Here is a 7,387-nt window from a genome sequence, read left to right as displayed (position 1 = left end):
TATAGAAACCGCAGGATAACTAAAGGAAGAATACATAATAGTATGCCAAGTAAAATCATATTTTACACAAAATTATTGGTCACTGTGGGTCGACAATCACCCGGTAAGACAACATAATAGTGACTTGTGGAGAGAGGGCCTCTTATAGAAACAGTAGGATAACTAAAGACCGAATGTATAATAACATGGCAAGTAAAATCATATTTTACACAAAATTATTGGTCACTGTGTTATGAATAGATCAGTCACCCGGAACGACAATATAATTGTGACATATGCAGATAGGCTCTGTTATAGAAACCGCAGGATAACTAAAGGACGAATGTGTAATAACATAGAAAAGAACTATCGATAAAGATATGAACACAGATGAATATAGCTGTAGTTTAATCTGTCAAAGTGTCTAAAAAAATTGTGGAGCCCGTATGTTTCTCCAGTAGTTCAAGAAATTAATAGTAGTAGTGTTATAAAATATCCTAAAAATTTTTGTTATACTTGATGTGAACTAACATTTTTTTAAAAGTATTTGGTTTTAACAATTTTTTTGGAAAGACTGTCAGTATCAGTCTGGCTGCGAATAATAAACTTAATATATATGTTTTTATTTTTCTAAAAATTAAGTCTAGTAGTTTTTTTTACTATTATTAATCATTTCTGGTCTAGACTTTATAATTATATATATTTTGTAATAAATCTTTTAGTAACTGTAATAAAGTTAAATTTTATGCATTTATGCATATCTGCATATGTAATGGACAATTACGTTTTACATCACTACGATTATAAAAATACAAGTATATATAAAATTCAATTTAATCTTTTAATACTTATAATTTATTCATATAATTGTTAATTAATTTGAAACCATTTGAATGTGAATTTTATAATTCATTGTAATACTAAATTCTTAACATATAAGTTTATTTTCCTAGTAAAACCAGTAAACAGTAAAAACCCTTTTAAGTGGAGACTTATTGTTAACTAAGTCTTGTTAATTCAAGAGCGACGTCCGGTCAAAAAAGATTAGGTTGTTCCAAACAATGATTAAAAAAACTATATTGGAGAACATTGTCTACTCTAGAGTAGTAAAAGCCGAACAGAATTGTCGGTAGAGTTTTCACTGTATTTAATGCTTTATTAATGTATACTCGTATAATATAATTTCTTCATATATTTACGTCAGTTTTCTAACACCTTATAATAATTTGTTCTTGTTACTTTTTAAAGAAATAATACAAAACATAAAAAGTTATTAAGGGAGTTTACCATATAATTACGATATCAAAGACATTATAAAGTATGTTTAGTCTTAATAATGTCGATGTTATATATTAATAAGCAATGTCCATCTTTCTATTTTAATGCAAATTTGTCGATCAATTTTTAAAATAGACTAATTAAATTTTGCACGTAGTTTCTTTAACATAATAATTTGTAACTGTGATAATGGAGACATTATAAAGTATGTTTACTCCTCATAACGTCGAATTATAAATTGATAATTAATGTTTACTTGTCTATTTTAATGCAAATTAGTCTATCAATTTTTAAAATAGACTAAACTAATTTTGCATGTAGAATTTATTTAAACAGATAATTGCAACACAAACTAAACCCTATGAATTTTAAACTACAAGAATCAAATTTTTTCAGATTCTCGAAGACGGAAGGTAGTATATAATGATCAAAAATATATATATTATAACTTAAAGTTGCCATATAAACTAAATAATATCAACTTTTTTACTATTTACTCATTTTTTTTATTTTATTTGAATTCATTTAATTGAAATATTGTCTAACTAATATGAATATTTAATGTTCTTGTGAAACTTCAATGGAATTAGGTGAGTTATAGATGTAGATGACATGCAAACACCAATAAAAATTATTCCGATTGTTTAATTATGGAATACGATATAAGCTGGTAGTTAGAAAGTAGGTTTTGGTATAGAGAACTTTCATACTTGTTAACATATATAAGTATTAATATTTTTGCACCGTCATTGTGCAAAAATTTAACCATAGAATTAAATGGTTTAAGTTCTGGTAGTGCTAATATGCACAGATACATGTATTTTTTAACAAATATGATTATTAAATTAATATTTTATTGTTTACATATTGGATTTCATTTTAATATAGTGACGTTAAATACTTATGATTTCAATATCATATACTTTTGCTATTAAACTTTGTATTATGAGTATTTACGATTTAGTTAAGCTAAGACTAACTTTATAACTTTTTTGATCTTCTATCTGTTCAGTTACTTTAACTCCTACGAATGTTGTGCTTTTTGTCGTTTCCAAGTGTTACTTTAAAATAACTTTTTAGTATATTAAATTATTATTTTCAAATATGCAGAACATTATTTGCTTATTATTTAAAATATTTGCTATATAACACTAATATACTAATTTCAACTAATAACTATGAAACTGAAATACGGTCAATCATGAGATCAAACTTAGCACATTTGGCTACATTTACACATTGAACAACACAAAGTTTTAAATAAAAAATCGTAAGTAAATAAATCCACTTTTTTTTAAAGATTTTTTAGCAACAAATTGTTAATAAACTTTAACAATAATAATTGCACTCAACACGTGCTATACATACATAGTTCATTTAATATTGAAATTTACGTCTACAAAGCGGATAGATACAAAAGCCAGCTCCGTTAAAGATATATTTACTTAATTTCACCGAAGCATAACATTTAGAAAAGCCTAATAACATAAAGCCTAATGACATAAAAGAATTTTAATTTTAATATTTTGTTACTACTAAAATTATGTATTAGTATTAATATTTTACAATTCACAATTATGTAAAAATTTTATTATTATTTTTGTTTTTGAGTACATAAAGTATTTCTTATTGACAAACATATATTATTAAATTTTAATAGTACTTTTGAGAATATGTAAGAATAAATATATGAGAATAATACATTTTTTTGTATTCATTTAAAATAATATAAGTCTATAAAATTAAAAAACATTATAAGAAAATTTTAAGTGTAAAAAAAAGAATATTTTTACATCACAATCTTCTGTTAGAAAAATAATAAGATTTTATATTGTTATTAAAATATATATTAATAATATATAAAAATTGATATATGTGTGTACGTTTAAAGTATCTAAGCATCAAATAAATAATTTTATTTTTCTAATCATGATTGAACTTTACGAAGCAGACTAACAGAGAATTCGTTGAGATAGATATTGTTGAATATTACTACTTTTTTACTTTCGAATTGTGAAATAAGTAACATATTTTGGCAAACATTTAGATAAGCAACCTAATAAAAATTATTTCCTGATATGAAAATTATTCTAAATATATATACCTAACTGAAAAAATTTAGATAATCTTACCACGTTTTATATATTTGAGCTATTATTATCTATTTTATGACAAACGAAAGGTTAAAATAATATCAATAAAGCAAAATGCTTTTTGATGGATTTTACATAATGAGGTAAATTAAAAATATATTTAAAAATAATTACTTTATATACATAAATAATATTTCATATAAAATTAAGGTATTTATGTCATATATATATATGAATTGTGAGGCGTTGCGACAGCGCACAGTCCAACAAGTGGTCCCAATGAAGTGAAGGATTAGCCGAAGTAGACCACGAAACGATTTCGGTCCTTTTTCGTCCTTCGATTCTCGGATGTCTGCACATTTGTAGATTGAGTGCAGACTTGTAGCCAGACAATTACGACGAGAAGGGCTTACAGATTAAAGATCTAAAAATTTTGAAAGTTGATAACGTTATTTGAATCAACCGCATTATTCTAGTAAATCGAAAGTAACATATAACATGCACACTCAATTTATTTCTATATTTCTTGGTAGGTTTCTTATAATATTCTATAACAGAAACTGATCTATTAATACTGGTGATTGATAGAGTGGTCAAAATAGCTAAAAGATATTATGTACCAGAAAATAAGTTCCATAAAAGTCTTTGCAAATATTTAATATTCTTTCGTATCAAATTCTATATGTATTACGATACCGGTTTTTATTGGAGACTTTGTCAACATTTAATCGACATATCTATTAATACTAGTTGTTGTGATTGATAAAGTAATGAAAATAGCTAAAAGATATTTATGTACCAGAAAATAACTTCCATGAAAGTCTTGGTAAACATTTAATATTTTTTCATATCGAATTATATATATTGATACCGGTTTTTATTGCTGCCTTTGTCGATATTTAATCGACATATCTATCAATACTAGCTGTTGTGATTGATAGAGTGGTCAAAATACCTAAAAGATATTTATGTACCAGAAAATAACTTCTATGAAAGTCTTGGTAAACATTTAATATTTTTTCATATCGAATTATATATATCGATACCGGTTTTTATTGCTGCCTTTGTCGACATTTAATCGACATTGTTTACGTGTGCATATAACCCAACGATTCAATTCGTAGTGGGCTTCAGTCCCTCCCGTGGCTACCATGCGTGCCAGGGTGAAGTGCATGGTTAACATAAAATTTTAAATGTATTTTTTTTTCTGTAAATTTTATACATATATATATAACACTATAATTTTAATTTATATTTACATAAACAAATTAAAAAGTAAAAATTTTTTTCTATAATTTTTATACGCATTTGGAGTATTTTACACCTAAAACTTTGTAAAGATAATGATTAATTTTGCTAAAATAAAACGTCCAGCTATTGTAAAAGTAAAAACGTTTTGTTTATCAAAAAAGTTAAAATTAGCTTCAAAGGTTATTTTTTTTTGTTGTTAATCATTGATTGTTTATAAAAATTTTTTTTTTGATATAATTGTGAATAGAAGTCACTTTTTTAAAATAATCATTTATAAGTCATTAAAATTTTTTACAATATTAAACGTCATTATCAGTGCAACTAAAAAAAACAATAATATAATATTTATTATTTATACATATGGAATTTGTTTTTGCAACTTGAGTACTCCCATTAAAACAGAAAGTATCTATATATAAATATCTATGCAATATTACAATCTAAACAATAACAAACAAACGATTGTACCACTAGCAACTTTTTATTACTGTTATTACTTCAATATATATAAAGAAATTAATCTATATATGGGAACTTTCGGAGACAAAAAAAAATTTTTACTTTCTTAAAAAGTAAAATATGATTTTAATAATCCTTTGTAAAGACCATGTTTACATATAACACAGAATTTTGGGGGATGATAAAATTTGACGAAGCTCCGCTACAAACCTATAACGAATATCTTTAACAATATATATGGAGTAATTTCAGAGTATGGTTATAGATATTTTCCAGTAATCTATAATTATGAAGTTATCCAAACTATTTAAAGGATAATCAATTTGTTGGCATGATGGATATCTACGAGAACTACGGCAGACAAGGTTTGAGTTTGAATACGATAATAGAGCTATACCACTATTTGTTATCACTAGGCACCATCAGGTCTATGCGTGGTTTACAGCCTGTTAGATTAATCTGACTTAGCCTGATATAATAGATATGGTATTGTAACGTTTATAAAAATATGTCCATCAGCTAGTTATGTTACCGGAAACTATAAAAATAGCTTAAGGAAAGTTAAGAAGGCTAAATCGATGAAAGATTGTTAGCATTTAGCAAAAATTAAACAAGTTGGAGATAAATACTTGCAACAGTAACGGCTGGACCTGAGCTTTGGCAGTCATTGAGATGGTAAACATTTAAAATTATACCATTAAAGTAAAGTTATTGGTAACTTTTTGTAATTGTAGGTAGTTTCGTCAGTTAAAATCTTTTATGTGAGGTCTTTAAAACCAAACACTGTTTATTATTTTACTGAACTATTAAGAGCACTTTTATTTTTCTTGTATTTGTTTTTCTTCTTTATTAGCATTATTACTCTGTTTCTTTTATTTCTTTTTTTTATTATAATTAATTACAAAATATAAAATCGTATAACGAAGTTAGGAAAAATGAGTGCTAGATACCAGGGCCTTTGGCTCGTATTATAATAAATAGTATTATAATAAATAGGTCTTCTTCTTCTTCTTGAGTTAATGCTATTACACACTTTTACTCTATAATGGCTGGGGGGCTTATCTCTACCCCACACTAGGCTTTAACTAGGCTACGAAATCATATCATTTATTTGTCTTTTAGTTGATGACGGACCTTAAATCAGCATATCTTCCTTAATAAATAGGTATAATAAGTATAGTAGGTATAAATAGGTAATATAATAGTTTGAATGAATTTTGAATGCCAAAACTTAAAATGAAATAAAAGAAAACTCGTTCGGGTCAAAGGCATTTAATGTAAAAAGTTTTTTTTTTAATTTAGTCAATGTTTTCCTTTTAGCACGAATTCATAGATTTAGCAGGTCCATCATTGACATTTTCATTGAAGCATAACTTTTTTCTAGAGTCATTGAACTGTTTTTAATCAAATGCAAGTGTCACAAATAAAGCAGAGCAGATATAAGTGAAATTTTTATAGATGAAATGTATCTGAACTGAAAAATTGCGTGCAATACGGAAAACGTGCTCAGGCAGGAAGCAACAGTTGCAAAAATTGGTGAAAGGTGTAATGTATTTTGTATCTGTATCTGTATTTGTATCTATTTTGTTTATGAAAAATAATAATAAAGAATTTAAAAAATGAAAAGAAAACCCTTTGACCTATAAAAAGTAAGAATTATTAAAAGAAAAAGTTTGCATGTCATTCAACTGATGAAGTGATGTGAAAAATTGGCAATTATACAAGCTGTTAGCCGTTGAGCTACAAGTATCTGAAACATTGTATAATCATGTAAGAACGAGTACAACAAAACTAAACAACAAATAAAATTATATGTGAACGACGAAAATTGCGGTCATGCCGGCAATGCCCGATTGCATGGTCAACTAAAAATTTCTGTTGCTACTTTGGCTGCAGGCAATATTTTTTTTTGTGTATTTCATTTTTATGTTAATAGATTTATTTTTTTTTATTTCTTATTTGTTGACATTTTGCTAACAGTTCGAATAGAACAAGATATTTTTACTGAAACAACAAAGAACGCAAGCACATGTTTTAATTCTCTATTCTCTATGGAATTGCAATAGAGGTCATTGATACTATTCTGAAAGTATAGAATACGAATAGTAGCTTAAGTTTGAAAGTATCAATAACTGTGTTAAATATACACTTTGACAAATTTATTTTCATACTTATATAGATTTTGAAAAAGAAGTTCGAAGAATTTGTGATATTTTGCTTGACACAACATTTTTTATTCAAACAGCATTTTTAGAATCTGCAACAATTACTTTGGGAGTAATATCCTTAGAGATATTAGATGTACTTCTCTTATCAATTGCTTTTCA

Source organism: Teleopsis dalmanni, chromosome 2 (assembly GCF_002237135.1).
Source record: "Teleopsis dalmanni isolate 2A chromosome 2, ASM223713v2, whole genome shotgun sequence".
NCBI lineage: Eukaryota > Metazoa > Arthropoda > Insecta > Diptera > Diopsidae > Teleopsis > Teleopsis dalmanni.
Note: the sequence above shows the minus strand (reverse complement) of the source record.